Genomic DNA, 22,344 nt, shown 5'->3' with positions numbered 1-22,344 from the left:
AGAATCACTACCGTTAGCTCCCTCGGGAGAAAATAAGGCCGGCATTTAACGGACATGAACTCGATGTCGGGGGAAGAGTGCTTCTCGACGATCGTGCTATCGCCGCACCAGTTCTCATGCACGTAAACACAGAGCCCCCCGCCCCTCCTCTTACCGGTGTCCCTCGTCCGATCCGCGCGATGTAGCGAGCGCCCGGCCAGCTGGATGCTAGCGTCGGGGACGTCTGCGTGCAGCCAGGTTTCCGTGACGACGATCACACTGCTATCGCGCACATAGCGGTTTCCCAGGATTTGTAATCCCAGGTCGTCGATTTTGTGGACCACGGATCTGGCGTTGGTGAGGTGCAGACTCGGTAGTGGTTGCCTATGGGGCTGCCGTCGCAGCCGTTGCAAGACACCGGACCTGCAGCCTCGCTTCTGCTTCCTCTCTCTGCGTCGCCTGCGCCGCCTCCCGGTCCCGATGACCAGCCACGGTGAGCCGGGCAGCCTCGCCAGTTCGTTCGGAATTTTGCGATCATAGCAAAATTCCTCTGTGATGGTTATTTCGCATCGATATCCAATGTTCACGATGTCCTGGCGGGTATATCGATGTTGTGCCTCAGTTGATGCCAATAAGAGCAAGCAAACACTAATAAAAAGTAATAAGGAGCACTGTGAGGGGGAGCTGTTAGCCGCTGCGTCCATGCGCGCCGCCATCTTAACATCCAAGGAATTAAAGCAGAGAAGAAATTAGAGACTACAAATAACATTGATGTGTACTTGTTCACTTTGAGGTAGAACTGGTTGAAGTAAAATGAGTCATAAAGTTAGAAAAATAGGAAATAAAAATAAAATTAACATGCTTAAGATTAACAAATTATTGTAAAGTCTGAGTTCCAAATTATGCAGAAATTACTGTGCCACTGAGTAAAATGATGAATGAGGAAAACCTCTAAATGACATTGTCCTTACACTGGACTGATAAAGCATATTCAGCTTTTGTGAAAGGAAACAAGTGTTCGTATTAAGTATGGCACTGACCCTTTGTCCAGATGCAAAAGGCCTTAGTTTTAGTGTAGAAACATGGAGATAAGATGAAACCAATCGCATACTTCTATTCCAAACTAGACAACGTAGAATGTGCATTGAAGCACTGCATGAGAACAGTTAATGCAGTATCTATTGCTGTAGATATAAGATTAAGATAAAGATGGTCTTTTATTAGTCCCACAATCTGGAAATTGCAGAAACAAGTGCAACCATAGTTTTGTTCCATCCTCTGGTTTTGAGAGTACCACGTGCGGTTTCTGCATTGCTTTTGCTGATGAACATGACGTTTTTGTCACCGGCGGGACATTTATAGTGTATGAATACATTGTTATCAAAACCACATCTGATTATAGAGAGATGTACAACATTAAACCCGGCTGTCATTATTATGTCAGGAGGATGGTACAAAACTAGATTGTTATGAGTTAGTAGAAAAAAGTAACCAAAAGTAAAGGCATCAAAAAGATTCGCCTTCAGAAAACGGAGAAGTGCTATTTGTAGATGGAAATAAATAAATAAATAAATAAATAAAATACTGTAGTTGTATCAAATGACACTGGGAAAAAGAACTTAGCAGTTACTCCTCAAATTACTCAGCTCATGCAACAGAATTAGTATCTTAAACAAAAGCGTGTAAACTAAAGAGAGTAAATTGTGTTACTATTTACACATATAGTCGTCTTAAAATGTGTAGCGCATACATTGCATAAGTGTTTTCCTTGAATACACATTGCAGACAATACAGCTAAAGAAGCTGTTGCGGACATACACGTTTTAGTGATAGAAGTCCCAAAGTTAAACAAAGGCTTTGGAGGAAAATGGTGTAACATCGCTACGTGATCTCTGTATGACCAAACAATAATCTTTACAAATGGGCTGCTATATTGAGTCATGGGATAACACATGTCTCAACAGGGGAAATGGTGCATCAGATATTACGTTATTATACGGCTTACGGCTTTAATGCTTATTCGAAACATTTTTGTAGGGCATGTTTAACGTGTGCGAAACACAATTCACAAGGTAATTTGAGTCCACGCAGAGGACGCTTTCCTACACCACAATATCCATTTCAAATTATTCATATGGACTTATTTGATAAAAACCAAAGTGAAGAAAAAAAATAAAATAAATGTTTGGTCATCATAGATGTGAATTCGAAATGGTTAGAACTCTTTCTAACCAACAAATCCAGATGCATTGACAGTGGCAAAAGTACTTTGTAAGGATATCATTCCGAGATATGGTATTCCTGAAAATAATAAACAGTGATAATAGTACCCATTTTGTTAACTAACTTGTGAAAGAGATAGGAATGTTTCACGTTGATTTGAAAGATAATTGTGCTTACCACCCTCAAAGCTCTGGATTGGTGAAAAGAATGAACAAAAAAAAAAAAAGTGAAAAGGCTATGCATTGAGGAAACGGGGAGGCAGTGGACACAGTGTATGGAAATTAGTAAAACTGTTTGTAAAAACGACAAGCACTGTGACTTTCCATTGAATGTTATGCGAGTCGCCTCTCTGTCCACTTTTAAACCTCGCTTGAAGATGAATATTCGGGCCTTTGACTCAGCATGAGACTGTTGCTGTTCTGTTGTTTTTCTGGTATCTACTGTAAATGTGTTTATGTGAGTTAATTTGAGTTATATACAGAGAGTTGCACTGTATTGTATTTCATTGTATTTAGGACCGAGACGTTGTAAAACATTGTTTGGAAGGCCTTATAGAATACCTCAAATTTAAGAACAAATGGGAAATAGATGCTGAAGCAACTTTAGCTGACTACATGTGAAAAGTGTTAGAAAAACAAAGACAGGCACAAATTTAGAGTGGTGAGGATCTTTCTGTCTCCTAGCAGGGCACTAAACTAGTGGAGCCAGGAGACTGGATGCTTGAAAGAAGTTTGAAGATAAGACATATGTAATTACCCAAGGGGGAATGCCATGTTTAGTTTTATTGACAGCTCTCACAGCTGTAAATATAGTAGAAGAGTCAACATTGGTTCATTTGACACATGTAAAAAGGTCATTTTGGTTGAAATCTCCTACAAAGGAGATGAGCGGAAGTCTGATGATAGGGTGGTCTTATTTCATAAGACACCAGACTAAGTAGAGGGGATATTTCAGACAAAATGACCCTGAAGTGGTTAAAAGCAGCTGTTCTATGTTGGATGTATACAATTTTATTCTGATATTTTTGTTGTTGTGTTATATGTGGGAACAACCCAGAGTTACATAAACAAACTATGATGTGACTATAGTACAATACCAACAGTAAGAATCCCAATTACTAATCAAAATGGATTTGCAAACACCAAGCAGATAATTGAAAAAAAAAAAGTGATGGGACATATTTGTGGAGCTTGGACGACATGTTGATAGATTTGAGTTGGAACCATGAGTAATACTCAAGTGGGCAACTATTGGTCCACAGAACAAAGTTACAGGAGAAAGTCTGTACTTTCGTGAAAAGATAGCAATTGGACAACGAGATATCCAAAATAAGCAAATGAAATTGTATTATTGATATTATATTAATGCTTATCTTGATAATACATGTATGGATTGGGTCAGCGTGTATCCTGTGACTAGAGTTGATGTAGATGAACATGTTTTCTATGATAGTTGCTCTTGAAAATTTAAATAGCATTAATGTTGCTGACAGAGCTAAGCGGTTAGGAATCTTTTCACCACCACTGTGTCTGGTTTTGATAGTGGTTGAAATAAACTTCAATCCACTATCAAGAGGGGAAATCTGGTGGTGGTGTGGATATGATAGATCATTTGATAAATCACCCAAAAATGTAAAAGGTTTTGAGACTTAGTGCATATCTGTATGTGTTTTTCATAACTAGGCCCTGCTTATAGATTATTGGTAGTTTCTGGAGAGTGCCATTTCACAAAATGTAATTGATTGATCGTAAATGGTATGTTTTATATTGTTTGTTAATAAACTGTGTGAACTGTCCAATGTCATGACAGGACATCGGTGACGTTAAAAAAGAGAAAGCAGAGTATCACGGCAAAAAAAAAAAAAAAAATGATTCAACATACATGGAAGCCATCGGTGTTCTCCTTAGTGTAAGTAAGTAAGTAAGTGTAAATTAACAGATCAAGTAACAGGATTTGAGTCCTCGAACGAAGAACAAAGAACGCAGACAGGTCAACTGCATCATCACAACGTGCAAAAATTAGGTAATTGGACGCAAAGTGGGTTTGAAACTGTGCATGAACGGCTATCAACCAATCTCTAATGGCATTCCGAAACAGGATGACTGTTGATGTATTGTTGGATGAGAGAGGTGGTGTTTGTGCTATGTTCGGTGAACAATGTTGCACATTTATTCCCAACAACACAGCGGTGGGTGGTCGTCTAACCAGGGCCATAGAGGTCTCAGGACTCTTCATGGTAAAATGAAAGGACAACTGGTCTGTGTATATATATATATATACACATATATATACACATATATATATATATATATATATATATATATATATATATATATTTGTTACTTTGGAATAAAGACATTAAATTGATGTAATTTTGTTTTAGAAAAATGCTGTAGTTTTTTTCTCTGAATACAACCTACAAACGGTTAAAAAGGACATTCTGAAATGTTTTTTTTTTGGGCTATCAAATATTTAGTTTGACACTCAAACCGCACACTATTCGTGTCAATTTGTTTGGTTCTATCTCCATGAGTATTTTTTTGTGGTGCATCAAAAGCGTGTTTTAACTTACTTAGGTAAGACAGGTTTAGTGGAGAGATGAGGCCAAACAGCATCACACATCTATGTGCAAGAGATGGCAACTGACAAAGAACCTTCACACCTGCAATAACTGCCCCGATGTAATGTGGTGGCTGAAGATCCTCTTCCTCCCGGACAACAAACACCACCATGGTGCACTTGGCAGGCTCTTGATCCAATTCATCCTACAGACCACCATGATAAAAGACAAATTCATTAGAGTTATTTAGATTAAATTTTTTTCCACCATGAAAAAAAAACAAACAACATATATATGTGTGTGTGTGTGTGTGTGTGTGTGTGTGTGTTTATATATATATATATATATTTTTTTTTTTTTTTTTTGGAAGCATCTTTCAGGACACTCAAGGCCGCTGTACAGAGTAAAATACGAAAGTAAAAACACAAATACGGGTAGAAACACCAACACGTAAATCAAGCAGGATAAAATACAATAAAGTGGATGAGGGACATATCTGGAATTGGAGAGAGTAATTAAGGCGGAACAGATTGGTTTTGAGTTTAGTTTTAAACACAGGGAGGGTGGTGCAATTACAGAGGTCAGGTGGAGAGAGTTCCAGAGCTGGAGAACCGAATCGCTGAAGGCTCTGTCCCCCATGGTGGCAGGCAAGGGGTGGAGTGAGGAGGATGAAGACCGGAGAGCGCGGGATGGAGTGGGAATATGGATGATGTCTGAAAGGTAGGGAGGGGCGAGGTTGTGAAGAGATTTGAAAGTCATGTGTCATGTCATTATCCACACCGCTTATCCGGTACAGGGTCACGGGAGGGTGCTGGAGCCTATCCCAGCTGACTACGGGCGAAAGGCGCACTACACCCTGAACTGGTCGCCAGCCATAGATTTGAAAATATATAGAAGAATTTTGAAAATGATTTGTTGATTGACTGGAAGCCAGTGGATCTGCTGAAGGATGGTGGGTGATGTGATAGGTGGAAGGTGATTGGAATCCATTGCACATCCTTGAGGCACCCTAAAGCTCCCGTATGTCTGTCACTGAGTCTTGAATTTTTACTTAGTAAACTGAATTTGAGCATATGCAGTATTGAATTTTTGGTGAGGAGACCTTTTTTTTGAGGAATTAAAAACGCATTTTAAAGTCCTACATTCAAGTTTATTGGGATATAGTTCTTAACAAAAACATTATGATCGAAAAATTCAGAATCAAATTAAAAATATACAATTTATGTAATTCGAATTCAGTTTTTCAATTCAATAATTCAGTGTTCAATTCAAAACATTCAGGTTTCAATTCAAATATCAAAGTTAAGATATTCACATTCAAATAACCAATATTCAGATTTAGTTTCAAGTGGGACAAATATCAGACCATAGTCCAGCAATTAATCCAAACTCTGTGTCAAATTAAGTGATGATTGTACTGCCTTTATTATTTTAGAGGAGGAGTAATACCTGCTGCTGTATCTTCTAGTGCTGGACGATTAATCAAAATTTAAATCGTGATTTAGATTTCTTAATTTTGAAAATGTTCTAATTGAGGGAAAAATGTTTCAGATTAAGAAAGAGTTCAAACAAATTACATATGTTCAATTTGAGAGAACCTGGCTAACCAAGATGGAACTTTACACCCTGGAATTGAAGGAGATACTTGGAAAAAAAGGCCGAGTTACTGGCACTGAAATAAGACCTATGCTCAGTTCACTCAGTCATGTAAGAGGGTTGTGTTTTATTACTGCAAATAGAATTTGCATCAAACTATTTTGGATAAGTCCATCATAAGCATTAACAGAATAAAACAATAAAAGATCTGTTAGAGCTTATGGATATCTTGCTATTTTTTTTATTTAAAGTTGAGATGCACTTTTTGGGATGTAAGCAATGCATATGTGAGCTTTTATTTATTTAAGACACTTAATCATCTTGTGTCTTTTTAAATAGCAAAACGTTGAAGCTGGAAGGGAGGGCATAATCCATTCCTTGATGAAATTCCTCGGACAGTCTGCAGAGGAACTCATCACGGACTACCAGGTAAATTACAACAGTATTACGTTTTTAAAGCTGCAATTAACTCATAGACTGTGCAGCAAACATTTTTATTTGTCACAATATTCAAATAAATTAATTGCTGCCAGTATGTGACCTGCTCTGGCTAAAGGGTTGGCATTTGGCAAAGGTTACTTTCGGGTAATTGACAAAATAAATCAGAAGGTCCAAAGTTTCGATTTTGAGATTTCTACAAAAATCCTATCCTTGAGGTTGAGGTTTCTATTTTAATTTCCGTTTTCATTGCCCTTTTTATTTATTTTTTGATTCTCATATATGCTGTTATAAACATGTAATGCAGATTGCAAATACTGTCACATATCACTGGTGTCCGGCTGAAACATGTTGTCATAATTTGAGTAATTTCATGTTTTTCTAGATCTAATCTATTGGTCAATCCACACGAGTGGGTGTTACTTGTAAATATTACTGACCAATCTCAAATGTTGAAAATGGTTTGCTCTCTTTGGATGATGCAGTGTTAATGATTGCAAAAACGTGCCATTGGAAGTCTCCTGCAAGGTGAAGATTCTGGAGCTTCTTGGATACTGCCTGAAGACAGCGATATTCAGAACTATAAAAAGCAAACACAAATTTGGGACATTATGCACCTAACCATGGATGTATATGCTCTTTCAGGAAGTCAGCAGAGAACAAGCAAAAGAGGACCAGGCCAAGCAAGTACTGAAGGTCTATGTCAGGGGTGTCAAACTCATTTTTATGGACGGGCCACATCGTAGTTGTGGTTTCCCTCAGAGGGACTGTGAACCCATATAAATTGATTGGAAAGCCAGTTTTGAAATCAGAAGCTAGTAAGTAATTGTTCAACAATTTTTCAATTTATTTTAAAAGGGGAGGATTGGTAACAAATAATTGGCAATATCTCATATCTCAGTGTTGTTGTGAAGAAAATATGCTAGAAACAGGAAGTTGATGCAGATGATTTGCCCTTTGCGGGCAACATAAAATTAGGTTGTGGGCCAGATCTGGCCCCGGGCCTTGAGTTTGACACACGTACTCTATGTCTTCCAAGCAAGTGAGGGACAAGAAGACACATCCCATGCCTCTGTTTCCATTGTTGCTTAAGAAAATGAGGTTGTGGAAATGTTGCCAGTCTCCTGCTCATGGGAATTAACTATGCGCTGAACTTACTAAATTTGCAGTACCCGTTTGAGGTGCATCAGAAGCTCTTTCTTGAGATAGATGGCCGGAAACTTGCACTCGGAGTCCATTCCCTGACTCTCCATTGAATGTTAGGCAAGCCCCCTCTCTGTCCACTTTTAAAACGTTTTGAAGACACATTTTTATTCTTTAGCTTTCGACTCAACATGTGACTGTCGTTGTTCTTCTTGTATCTACTGTACGTGTTTTAATTTGTGTTCTAATTTCCTGCTAATTTATACAACACCGTATGAAAAACACTTTGTTACAGCTCCAACTATTATAATTGCAAGTTATTTGTACATGGGTATTTCTTGTTTCGTGGACTAATACTGTGCGCAAATGCAAATGCTCGGCCTTTTATCACAAAAAATGTCCGAAGGGCAAGATCTTAATTCCTCCTCTAATATAAAACCTTCCCGAAGAACAAATCGTATAATTCTAACTTGCTAGATTTAGTCCAATGCACGATACATTTAGGCTAACTCGACGTCGCTCCAGTCAGTAAAGCACGCTTTATGGTTCACCAAAATGCATACCGTGAAATTCTTACCTTGTTTATGCGACGAGGATATTATCCCGTAAGGAGTTACACTGACGCTGTACTGCTTCTTTTTGTATTTCTCTGTTCAGGTCGTCCCTCCCGCATTTCGCCCAAAGTCAGACGGGATAGGCGGCAGCACCTCCCCGCAAGCCAGTACAAGATAGGCGGTGTGGAAGATAAAGATAACACGTCCCTCCGTTTGGATCGGGTATTGTGTTTTCTTTAGAGCTTTTGGTTCGTGTGCACTGTGCAACACAGTCTGAGCGCAAATACAAATGCTCGGCCTTTTATAAATAAAAAAAAAATCCGAAGAACAAGACCATCCTCGTCTAATATAAAACCTTCCCGATGAACGAACCTTATAAAACTTGCCCTCCGTCACAGCAAAACAATTTCTGCAACAATTTCATAATCCATTTGTAAAAAGACAACGGTAAGATTTCGTCCAGTGTACGATCAGTTTAAGCAAACTGGGTTTAGCTAGTCAGTAAAACACTCTTTATAGTGTAGCAACGTTAGTAACGCTAAATTCTTACCTAGTTTATGAGACGAGTGCTGTACTTGACTATTTTTTGTAATTTATTATTATTATTTTTTTTTAATGCTTTATAGAGCAAATTGCACCTATGACAGTTGTTATTACCACAGAAGCCATCTCAAATGGTTGCAAACTCTGAGGGTGACTTTGAACCGGAAGTCCCGCCTCAATCGTCATCTGATTGACAGCGGAATCCTGGAGCCAGAGAAGAGAAAAGAATCAGACACGAAGTTGAAGAAGCGGAAAAAAAATAAACATCGAATCTCCAAGTTCTCGCAACGAGGGTGACTGTTGGGGTCTGGAGAAGTGACCGGGAGATGGAGAGCCCCGTATTTTGGTCTTGGTAAGAGGGTAACTCACTTGATGTTGACGAGGGAACCTATGCCGCTATGCTATATACCGGCGTGAGAAAACTACGGCCCGGGGGCCACATGCGGCCCGTTAAACGTTTTAATCCGGCCCGCCGAATTTGAAAAAAAAAAAAAAAAACCTTGTTAATGTTTTATTTTCAAAATAGTGTGGTTTTTCAAAGACAAGCTTTTGTTCACTTTCATTTAAAATTAAATGTATTTTTTTTCTCAGATGAGATGAGGTTACCAAAACACTCCATCCATCTGCTCCTGGTCCAGCCCCTCTGTCAAATTTTAGAACCCATTGTGGCCCGCCAATAAAAAAGTTTTCCCACCCCTGCTATATACTATAAGCTATGTTAATGTCGTCAGGCCATTATAGAGTATTTCTTCTGACATTTTGAAGGAGAAATAATACTCAACGTTTTATTTTTTTATGATGTTTGAGGCATTCTGACTGAAATACAGTTCAATTGAGGTTACCAGTAGTCATTTCCATTACCTGTCAATGTAAATTAGAATGTAACTTACTACAGTGAACCCTCGGTTATCGCGGTTAATGGGGACCGAGACCACCCGCGAAAACTGAAAATCCGCGAAGTAGCGGCGCACCTTCAAAAATGCTTAAAAAAAAAAAAGTGCGAAGTAGCGGCGCACCTTCAAAAATGCTTTAAAAAAAAAGTGCGAAGTAGCGGCGCACCTTCAAAAATGCTTAAAAAAATAAATAAATAAAATAATAATATATATATATATATATATATATATATACGGGTAGAGAGAGAGAGGGTGAAATTCATGTTATAACAAAAAAAAAAAATTATTAAAACATTTTTTTATTCCCCAGCCATTATTTTTGTATTTATTCAATTACTTCTTTTTGTATTTATTTAATTACTTCGACTTTTACCTGCTGGTACGCCGTCCGGTGTGCCCTGGCATTCTTCATTTATTTATTCATTTATTCATTCATAACTGACAGCCTCGCGCTCCGCTCATGCCCGGGCGGAAGGTGTTCCTCTTCGGCTTAACAACCACGCACGCCGGCCGGTCTCCTCCGGAGCTCTCGCACGGTCCCGAACAGAGCGAAATGTCGCCCCGCTAGTGCCCGGGCGGAAGTTGTTCCTCTTCGGCTTAACTGCCACGCACGCTGGCCGGAGCTCTGGTACGGTCCGAACCGCGCGAAACGTCGCCCCAAATCGTGCCCGGGGGAACGTGCTCTTCTTTGTCCACTCTCCTCTTCGCCCACGTTCTTCTTCGGCGGACGCCGGCCGTCTAACCACTCCAGCGCCCCGTCGTGCCGCTCGGCGAAACTACAATGCCCCCGAATATTTTTTAGACCCGCGAAGCACTGAACCCGCGAAAGGTGAACCGCGAAGTAGCGAGGGTTCACTGTATTGCAACCAGATACCTATAAAATGTCATTTAATTTGCACTGTTTTGATCGCCACTGTTTTGCTCATTGAACAACAAATGAAAAGATGAATCATACACAGTGTTTGTAAAGATAATTGTCAATGTTTTATTAAATGAAATTCCAATGTAAAATTGTGTAATATTGTGTTATATAATGGGTCTACAACATACATTTCTCACAGACAAGTAGAGCTTTTTCTCATGAAATGTGTTGAAAAAAAACTAACATTTGAACATTGTTTTGCGTTACAACATCCGTGTTTACTGGTCATAAATTATTAACTTAAGTTTAATATACACTACACGAGCTGGGTAGCCACCACGCCTCAACCACCATAACAAGTTCGCTAACCCTTTAAGTCGAACGAGGTAGCTAACATATCGGGTTCAATTTGTACCAAAAATATGCTGTTGTGCCTTGTGTCTCTGTATATGTCGTCATGACGTGTCATTTGACAAAGCCTTGTGTCGATGTTAGTTGTCGATGTAACAGTCTTATGTTAGATGTCAATGTATGTCTATGTTAGATCTCAATGTGTCGATGTTAGATGTCAATCTATGTGTCTATATTAGATGTGTTTATGTTAGATGTCTATGTAAATGTTTGTTAGATGTCGATGTGTGTAAGATGTCTATGTAGAGGTTGGTTAGATGTCGATGTCTATGTAAATGTTTATGATGGATGTCGATGTGTCTGTTAGATGTCCGTGTTTGTTAGATGTGATTGTAATGGTTTATGTTATAGACGTCAATGTAAGTGTCAATGTTAGATGCCCATGCATGTTTGTTAGATGTCGATATATGTGTCATTGTTACATTTCAACGTAAATGTTGTTCGTGCAAGTTTCCAGTCCTCCAGCCACGTGACATCATGTGCGTCAAAGTGATAACTCGTACATTTCACGGAGGGAAAAAAAACAGACACCATTGGTAGTTTTGACCGGGAAAAAAAAAATCATTTATTTTTTTCGAACACCTCATGTCTCTTTCAGCGTAAGAATAAACATGACACGACCAAAATAAAATATACCAACACAGGCAAATATTTAAGGAGCACTCAAGAGATACACTTCAGCTCATTTAATCCCACCTATTTTTACTAACGCAAACCCTTCAATTCTAGCGCCCACAGAATAGTGTGCTATAATGCTATAAAAATATGGAGCCTTTACCTGACAGCGTTTGAATATAACTGAATTCCCATTGCTCACGAAAAACTGAGAAACTAAGAACAAACATTTCAAGCACAAGCTTGACTTGACTTCAACAGTTCTATTTTTTCTTTCGTGACAGCTCAGACATCAAAATAATGCTTTCCTTCTATAAAATAAAAACAGCATGACAAAAGGTGCTGAAATAAACTATATACGGAAGTGCGTGAGTGACAGTGTGTGCATGTGTTTTTGCAACGCATGTGTACACCCCGCCATACAAATTACACAATTCGTTGGGTATGTGGTATACACTTAAAAACAATTGCCTTGGAGCAAGTGAACACAACACGTCTCACACTGTATACATGCTGTAGAAGGGCTGGGCGATATGACCTCAAATCAATATCGCGAGAAATCGAGCAATTTTACCTCGATAACGATAAATGCACAATAAATTCCCACGTGGACTAAAATCAAAATAAATGCAGGAATTGCATATTGACTGTTTTTTTTATTGACCAACTGGTACACTTTACTTTCAATGAAAAATAAAAGTACAAAAATCATTTGTATGAACATTCCAAATAGCTTGCAGGGTTCGCGGTTAACTTTAAAAACTGCTTGCCCATAGGGCAAGTGCCACTAAAATTTGCCTTGCCCGAGTGGCCAAATTACTTGCCCGACTTGGGCAAGTGACAATTTTTTTTCTCTAAGAATAAAATGTTTATGGTTGTAAAATGTGCGCCACAAATGTAAATAAACATATAATCTGATAAGCATAAATTAATCTTGTTTTCATCATCAACCATGAAACCCTACTCACAAGAGCAAATGTATCATCCTGTGCAGTTATTGAAAATGTTAATTGTAGTTTTAATAATTAACAAATCTGCATGTTAAATTGGGAAAATGATATTACAGCAATCCAGATGATCAATTTTAAGTCCAGGAGAGCGTATTAATTGAGGAATCACATGAGTAAATTATGAGTGTGGCAAATTTGTGTATTCCTTTAAGACCAGTGCCTGTGGTGCTGCCTCCATAAGTTTCATAGCATAAACAGAACACAGTCACTGACACTATGTCAGGTCACATCATGGAGCTAATGAATTAACAGCCAATAATCAAATATTACTCCCTTCCTTACTCACAACTGAATTGTCTACTTAAAAATATTCGAGCTATTTTAGTCATGTCAGAGGAATCCGAAATGTTCGGATTTGAACGAACTCGTCGCCACTCGTAAACATGCGCAGAAGGTAAGAAAACTTCCGGCTGTCAATTTTCGGCCAAAATATCGTAGGTTTTTGTTGTGTTTTTCAAACTTCAAATGAGGATGCTACGACAGCGAGTTCCAATACTGCGGGATTTATTGACGTCCACTTTAACTCGACATTCACTGAACTAACTGATCCCCGTAGCGCCCGCCCATTACCCCCGATAAGGCCAATGGACCATACCAAAACATAAGGGGTTGTCTGGGTTAAACCATCACCATACAGTGCACACAAACAGATCACACCACCGTTTTCGTCAAAATTAAAGATATTTGGCTGCTTTAAAAAATGCTTGCCCGGTCGGGCAAGTTGCCCATAATTTTACCTTGCCCGTGGCCAAATTTCACTTGCCCCGGGCAATCGGGAAGCGGTTAACCGCGAACCCTGAGCTTGCTTTGCATGACTTGAACAATGTCACAAAGAAAAAGGGTACCTCTTGCGAAATCTTTTTCTGCAAATAGATTGCGCCAAGATGCTCTCATGATGTAAATAATGGCAAATAAAAAAACGCGAAATAAAATGAAAGAAAATGTCAATGCAAGCCAAATAAACAAGTGGGTATTATCGGGGAAAATGTGCCGTCTCGAGTACTCTGCTGCGCAGTCGCCACTTGTCATCTATGTAATGCACAGTTAGGCTCAATCAGGGATCCATGTTGCGACCCGACCACAAGTCGGATGTAGATGCAAAATGCTTGACATGTCTAAGCTCCCGGCCCGATGTAGTCCATATCGGGAAATACGGCTTTCATGAAGCGTTTAAATCCTGTGCGCGCCACGTAACTAGAGGAGCTTTATCTTTAGCTATGTGCTAGGCTATCGCGTCCACCTCTGAGACGTTCTCTCGTATGGTGTCGCCTCCGTTCATGGGCTGTTGTCACTTGTCGAACCTTGCTTCTCACTTTGAACTTTCAGCACAGCATGGTTGTGTTGTGGGTGGTGAGAAAGCTTCTGGATTTGAATCGCCAGCAACGAGAGCGACAGACGGGTGGAGTCACATGACTAGAGGCGCTGTAGCGGTCTTAAAGGGGCATGAACATTGCCGCAGACAAAAGGCTTTTCTTTTTTTATTCATCGAATTTACCGACATGGGCAAAATGATTTCGGTCATTGTAATAAATTTCGGTAACGGTAAATTTTCGGTTTATCGCCCAGCCCTATGCTGTAGCATGGCTTTCTTTGCCGTGGGTGTCAAATATTTTACTTTGTTTTCAGAGTGCTTACAGACCTCTTGGTTTTGCCTCAAAATAATTGTCTGCAAAGCAGTCTGTGCCATCCGCATCATTGATGTGCAGGAGTAGCTTGTTGGTAATAAATAGCTGCAAGAAGTCCGCTGTTTGCCGCAGCATCCAGTGGTCCAGCGCTCGCAGTGAAAGTCTTGTCTGGCAGCCCGAACCATCCCCAAACATTTCGAGATGCACGCCCACTAAATTCCAGAAATATAAACATGGACAAACTTGACATTCTTCCAGATTCTGTCTCTTTGCATTGTTTTGAAGTTACTCCTGCAACTTTTCCACTTCTTCGATCCTCCCCATTGTCTGAAAAAGAAGTGTATATTTTGATTTGAAATAATGACCTCAACATACCAATACATTTGTTTATCATCTGAACTGGATTATTTTGAAACAACATTTGGGATGGACATCTGGGATTTGTTGTTGTGTATATTCAGAGTAATCCTTTTCTTGTATATAGCTAAAGCAATAGTCGCTGGCCTTGAAAATGGGTACAAGACTTGACCAAATTAAGATGCCATAAGGTCTAATTTGCCCCTTCTCTACCACAACCGATTTAGAGGCCATTAGTAACAGATTTGAGAAGACCACTTTTAAAGATATGAAGCCAGAGCTCGGCACCGGACCCATTTTTATTATTTATTATAATTTTAATGTATTATTGAGCAAATGACACAATATGTCAGTAGTGATTACCACAGAAGTCATGTCAAAATAGTGCAAATTCTGAGGTCGACTTCAAATCAGACAGGCGGAGACGAGCGCCAGAGAAGAGATGAGAATCAGAAGAGATGTTGAAGAAGCTAATAACAAAAAAAACAAAAAAACACATCAAATCTCCATGTAGTAGCAACGGGGATGGCTCATGGGGTCAGGAGAAGTGAGCGGGAGATGGGGAGTATGAGGTGCCGTTGGGGACAAAAGTCAGGAATCGCTTCACACTTCTGAAATGCACTCTTACACACCAGTGAAATTGTTGTTGCTCATGCATACTTATGAAACGCTATCATACATACGAGTGAAACGCTCTCATACACACTAGTGAAATAGTTGTTGCTCATACACTCGTCAAATGCGCTCATACACATAGGTGAAACATTCTCATACACACCAGTGAAAGGCGCTCAGGCACAATTGTGAAATTATTGTTATTCATAAATACAACTGAAACATGCTCATGCCCATACACGAGTGAAATGCTTTCATACAAACACCCACACTGTTGAAAATGCTGTCATGAACACAAGATCGCTTACAAATACTAAAATGTAAAAATTAATCATTTATTTAGCAGGGATGCATGGTGGGCGACTTGTTAGCACGATGGTCTCACAATGCAGAGGTCGCGGGATTGATTCCGGCTTTCCTGTTTGGAGTTTGCATGTTTCCCACACGCCTGCGTGGGTTCTCCGGTTTCCTCCCACATTCCAAACACATGCATGGCAGGTTGTTTGGACACCCTAAATTGGTGTGAGTGTGAGCGCGGATGGTTGTTTGTCTTTGTGTGACCTGCGATTGGCTGGCAACCAGTTTAGGGTGTACCCCACCTACTGCCCCAAGATAGCTGGGATAGGCTCCAGCACCCCCCGCAACCCTTGTGAGGAGAAGCCGTACAGATAATGGATGGTGGGATGGCATTCATAATGGACGGCCGCCACGGTGGGCGACTTGTGAGCACGATGGTCTCACAATGCAGAGGTTGTGGGATCGATTCCGGCTCCGGCCTTCCTGTGTAGAGTTTGCATGTTCTCCCAAGCCTGCGTAGTTTTCTCTGAGTTCGCCAGTTTCCTCGCACATTGCAAAAACATGCATCCATTTACTCTGATGCCAATGTTTTCTGTACCTTATGGCAGATTTTTCTCTTTGCCGAAGACTATTAGCACTTGTAGAGCGAGGACCTGTGCCACAGTCGTCAACTGCACCCTAAAATCTGATCATTTTGTATTTTAGACATTACACACTACACAGTTAAAGATGGTCCAAAAAAGAAAAATGGATTAATGTATTTCAACTTACATAATACTCTTTAAAGAGCTGACCAGCTCATTCCCAGAGGTACGTATTGGGGCGTATTGGTCGTCTTTACAGAAGACTCCAGGAGGTAACTCAGGTTTGACCTTCAGCCACAACAGAGTGTTGGGTGTGAGTGCTTCCAAGTCGTTGAGGTCGGAAGATGTCCTTGTGATAGGCCTGCTGTTTATAACTGCTTCAGCCTCACCAAGCAAGGTATATTGACTTTCTTCACCCGAAATTTGTTCTTTTACAGTGACATTCAGGATTTTTCTCACAGACCAAATAAGTCGCTCACAGCTTCCTCCGTGGTGGGAACCTGCTGGGGGATTGCTATGCCACTGAATACCTTTTTGCAGCAAGTGTTTCTCGATTTACTTAGTGTTCCATTCTTTGATTGATTTCTTCATTTCACTGTCAGCTGATCTAAAGTTGGTTCCGTTATCAGAATACATCTCTCTCACTTGTCCTCTTCTGACAAGAAATCTTCGGATTGCGTTGAGACAAGCATCTGTGTCACGTGAAGATGCAATTTCCAGATGTACGGCTCGTACAGCGAGACATGTAAAAATCACGCCGTATCTCTTTACTTGTCCTCTAACCCTACTTACTTAGAATGGACCAAAATAATCAACGCCAATTCTCTTGAAAGGCGGATCGTCAGGTAGCACTCTTCTGATGACTCTAGCAGCTCGAGGTATCCAAAACTGTTGATGCAGATTAGCCATCATGTGGTTCCTTCCAGCGTGAGCTGTAATCTCATGAATGTATCTCAGGACTAGCTTTGTGTTATGTGAATCCTTGGCAAGATGGCTTGCTGTTTTGCTGTTTCAGGCATGGCTGCGTGGCTCAACTGTCCACCAACCCTCATGACACCATCTTGAAGTACTATATTGAACTTGTAAAGTGGGCTACTTTTCTTCACCCTTTTTTGTTTTTCAAATATGGCTAAATCTTTTTTGAAACTTCGCCTTTGACAGTATTTCACAAGTTCTCTTTCTGCTTTATCCAAGTCGTCGCAGGTCAAATACTTTCCTTTGACAGTTCTCTTGAATAAATTCATCTTGCCTTCTTCACCTAATGTGATTAACTCCTTTCTATTTTCCTTTACTCTGTCAGTAAGTCTTTCAGCTTTAGAAACCAGGCTACGGCCTGCTTCAATGCTGTCCAAGACGAATAATGGTTCATCCACTGGCCCAGAGAATCTTTGGGCTACAGTGACTGAATTACATGCACTTGAGTCACTCATTTGACCTCCAGGTCATTAATTGGTAATTTGAAGTGGTTTTTGTGTTTAACTAAATTCCTGGACACTGCCTGATTTTTTTCAGAGCTGTACAACCACTAGAAAGGGTGGTTCCCACAATGTGAGTTTTGCTCAGGTGGCCCAACAATGTCACAAAAACAAGTAGGGGTGTGTGTGTGTGTTTGTATAAGCTACATGTTGGGGACCAACATCGGACAGCACACCCACTGTAGGGGACCAAAATTTTTGTGGGGACCAAAAATCTGGGCCCCACAAAAAAGAGCATTGAATTCAGTGATAAGAAGCTCAGGGGGAGGTCCTGTCAAAGTTTCAGGGCTTCCCAGGAAGGTCACAAAAACAAGACGAGTGTGCTAGAAATGTGTGTGCGGAAAAATTACTCAGGATCGCTGTCTAGTGGTCGGTCCCGGTACTGCACTTACGCACACTTCACACACTCGGCTGGTCTGCGCATGTGCAGGACAGTCTGCTTTATGTCAGGCAGCCACCCTCCCCTCCCCCACAGCCCAACCCGAAAAATTGAGATGTTAGTTAAGTATTTATTCCTATTATTGAGTGAGATTACATATTTTTACTTGGCAGCTGGCACAACAGCTAAGCTTGGAGCACAGTTATTGCAAAATAAAATAAATAAACAGTAACAACAATAACGATTGTTAATATTGTTATACTTTATAGCGTAACCTATTTATACTAATTTTCTGTATGCAATTTCAAGTGCAACTAATATAGTTGTGCATATAGATAGCCACCAAACTCCATACATTAGATAAAAATAAGAGCCACGATGTTAACCAATTAACAGTTCAAGAAAAAAGCAGACATCCAAGAACTTGCTTTGTTACTTTTGCGTGGCCAGAACTACAAACCCCAAAGCAGAGCAAACCCAAAACATCAGAGAAAGTACAATACTTTTGTCAAGGAGTGGTGCTGCTGCTTTGCGATCGCTGCCACCATAGTGAACGCGCTACCACATTCGTGCACACGCACACATGCCACACACCTGTTTTCCACGTCCTGTCAGTCCACTCCGTCGGTCCACATTTATTTCGTTGGTCAGCCATCACGGTTGGGTGCGCACTAGATCGCTGTTAAACCATCTTCTACGCCACAGTCCTCGTGTTCAACAAACATTTCTCCCGAACTCGCCTACCATGCACAACTCTCCACTTTCAAACCGAGCGCCGCTGTTACTTCCGGGTTTTTAGCGCCAAGCACTTGACGCTAGCGTGTGACGTCATGGCGAAATACTAGGTTTTAAAATAAAAATTTTCTTTTTTTTGTACAGTCTAAGTGCATGGGGTTATGATAGATCGAATGAGTATACCTTTATGTACTCACTAACATTTATGTTGATCATAAAATGTTGTTTTGATGAAGAAAACTGTTATTTTTTAGAATCAATTGGCTTAGGGCACTTGGGCAAACTACGGCCCGGGGGCCACTTGTGGCCCGTTAAACGTTTCAATCCAGCCCCCCAAACTTGAAAAAAATTAAATGAATAAGCCTTGTTAATGGTTTATTTTCTAAATACTGTGGTTTTTCAAAGACATATATATTGTTGTAATGCTTTTGTTCACTTTCGTTTAAAATTAAATGTATTTTAGGACTCATTGTGCCCCCCCCCCTCCCAATCAAAAAGTTTGCCCATCCCTGGCATAGTGGATGGGCCGAGGAGTTTAAAAGGCACACATCATGCATTTTTCAGTCAGTTTTAGCCAGGGCTTGGTATGGGGAAGACCAGCTGGTTTACATGTAATCATTAAATTTTCCCAAGTTTTATTTAAGTTAATTGGACAAAACAAAAAAACGCAATATTCTTCTGCCAGAGAGTATGTAATATTCTTCTGCCATTTTATTGTAGAGGGCCATTTTGAGCCCCTAACAATATTATTCAACCAAGAGATCATGAGTCGTCGCCCACTTACTTTCTGAAGTCAGCTGGGATGTCACGGCTGTGACCCTCGTGAGGATAAAGTGGTTCAGATGGAAAAGTAGGACTAAGGGCTTTTTCTCAGGTTTCCATGCGCAAATCCATGTATATTAGGTTAATTGGAGACTCTAAATTCTCTACTCATCAAATGACATTCGTGACCCTGATGGATAGATAAAATAGATTATTAATCTGCCATGGGAAGTCCAAGGTGTCTGGTAGAAAGAAATGCATTCATACACTCATTACACAGTCAACCAAGCAAAGACACAAAGCCTAGGGCAGGGGCGGGCAAACTTTTTGATTGGAGGACCACAATGGGTTCTAAAATATGACAGAGGGGCCGGACCAGGAGCAGATGGATGGAGTGTTTTGGAAACCTCACCTCATCTGAGAAAAAAAATACATTTAATTTTATATGAAAGTGAATAAAAGCATTCCAACAATAATATTTGTCTTTGAAAACCACAGTGTTTAGAAAATAAAACATTAACAAGGTTTATTCATTAAATTTTTTTCAAGTTCGGCGGCCCGGATTAAAACTTTTAACGGGCCGCATGTGGCCCCCGGGCCGTAGTTTGCCCTCGCCTGGCCTAGGGCATAAACACATACATGTAATATCCAATCCGCTTATTCTCACAAGGATAGCGTGCTGGAGCCTACCCAGCTGTCAACGGGCAGTAGGCGGGGCACACCCTGAAGTGGTTGCCAGCCAATCGCAGGGCACGCAAAGACGAACAACCATCTGCGCTCAAACTCACTCACAAATGCAACCTCCACACAGGAAAGCTGGGTCCCGGGATCGAACCCTGCACCTTGGGACTGCGAGCCGGATGTCCTAACCAGTCTTAACTCATTAAATACCAGCCATTTTCACTGGAGCAACCCACTCAATCCCAGAGTTTTCCTGGGTTTTGACTAATATTGCAAGGCCCACAGAATATTGTATTCTAATGCTATATAGACATGGAGCACACCCGAAGAAAGATGAGACTCTCTTCTTTCAACAGAAAAAAAATGTTTGTTCCTATCTTTTTCCATTCTTGAACAATCGGCATTTGAAAATAGCTAAATTTCATGAAAACTCCAATCCCTGGGGAAAAAACTGAGAAAATGAGCTTTTTGTAAACTGATGCATTTTGACCATAATTTGAACTTTGACACTATTATTTATGGCTTTTATGACACCTCTAACATCTAAATAATGCATGCCTTCTATAAAATAACAAAAAAAAGCACAAAAAATATGTTTTTGATAAAATAAATTTATTTGCACATAACACTAAACGACTGAACTGTTGAACTATGTACAAAAATGAAATACATCAGTGTCATACATACTTTTTTTTTTGTGTGATATAAAATAAAACAGTTGCCTTGATGCAAGGGCACACAACATAGTTCACACCACATTCTTGTTTCACTCCGTTTGCCTTTGCGCAAACAGAACCGACACTTTCGTTGTGGTCTGGCTTTGCTGGTCCGTGGAAAATAGGCGAGCTTGTGTTTGTCCACTGGGGTTTGTGTGAAAATAATTGTCTGGGAAGTGATTGCTGGCATCCGCGATGTGCTGCAGAAGCTCATCCGTGAGAAACAGCTGCAGGAAATCAGCTGGCTCCTCAGACTCCAAATGGGCAGCGGCATTCAGTGGTCCAGGGGTTGCTGTAAAGTCGATTTTCCTCGGTTGCCATCCAGTGTGACGCCATCCGGAACCACTGCTTCCTGATGCACAACCTGTAAATTACAGAAATATAAACAATTGGAAATGTATATTTATTGCTGCATTTTATTGCTGGCGTGTGAAGTTTCACATTATAATTTACCTTTCTTTACACCAACAAGACGAGGAGGAACTTTCTTGCCGCGGGATGCACAATCTGTGAATTTTAGAAAGTATGCATGATTACCACACCATTCAGTATTGTTGTTTCCTCGTCGGGGAGGAGATACGCTCGCGTCTAACTGCACATTTATGCGACATTTTCTGCCCGCAAGATGCATGATATGTACAATAAAAGCATGAGGGGTAAAACCACATGTTCAATGGTAACTTGCGAGCGCTTACCTCCTCGTTCGGGGGGATCTGGTGAGGACTCTCAGCTGCTTTGGCTATTGTCCGAAGGCAGGCGATGCAGGCCGCAAGGCACGCGCACCCTCTTTAGACGCCTGTTTGTTGTGACGACGACGAAGCGTCATCCTCTCAACCAAAGCGTCTCCATCGCCTTGATGCTTTTAGGAAGCTTTTTTTTACAAAAACGCATTCCTCGATCGTCATTTGCTTGGAGGATTTCATTGCTAACGCTACTAATGCGACTGCTGCTAGTGCTGCCGATGCTGCTGCTACCCACGCTGCTCTCCACACTTATAAGTCTACCCCAGGATCCCGCCCCCCATTTGTACCTCTGGCGCAGATTCAAGGCGGATCTTTTGCACCTCTGCCCCCTGCTGGGTGATTTTTACATGATTCACAATGCGGACAAGGCTGATTCTCAGTCAGAGGTTGCATCAGACCCTTATGTACACTATGACGTAAAAAAGACAGGAAACGTACTTATACGTCTTTGGTAGAGGGCGCCATTGCATTAAAAGACGTCTTTGTACGTCTAAGGGAGTAAATGAGTTGAACAAAGTACAGGGTCCTTCACCTGACTACAGATGATC

At 40.6% G+C, this 22,344-nt stretch overlaps 1 long non-coding RNA gene across 1 annotated transcript; it reads right to left on the bottom strand.

Moving 5' to 3' along the window:
- Nucleotides 1–20,930: 20,930 nt before the first annotated feature.
- Nucleotides 20,931–21,590, bottom strand: LOC148315624 (uncharacterized). Its single transcript, XR_015840748.1, has 2 exons — nucleotides 21,507–21,590; nucleotides 20,931–21,417 (listed from the first exon to the last, which is right to left on the bottom strand). It is a non-coding gene; the product is annotated as an uncharacterized LOC148315624 (long non-coding RNA).
- Nucleotides 21,591–22,344: the final 754 nt, after the last annotated feature.

The sequence above is a fragment of the Idiotropiscis lumnitzeri genome, unplaced genomic scaffold (assembly GCF_059441095.1).
Source record: "Idiotropiscis lumnitzeri isolate Australia: NSW breed Sydney's pygmy pipehorse unplaced genomic scaffold, RoL_Ilum_1.0 HiC_scaffold_75, whole genome shotgun sequence".
Lineage (NCBI taxonomy): Eukaryota > Metazoa > Chordata > Actinopteri > Syngnathiformes > Syngnathidae > Idiotropiscis > Idiotropiscis lumnitzeri.
The sequence above is the reverse complement of the archived record's forward strand: the minus strand, read 5'-3'. Positions and strand labels throughout refer to the sequence as shown.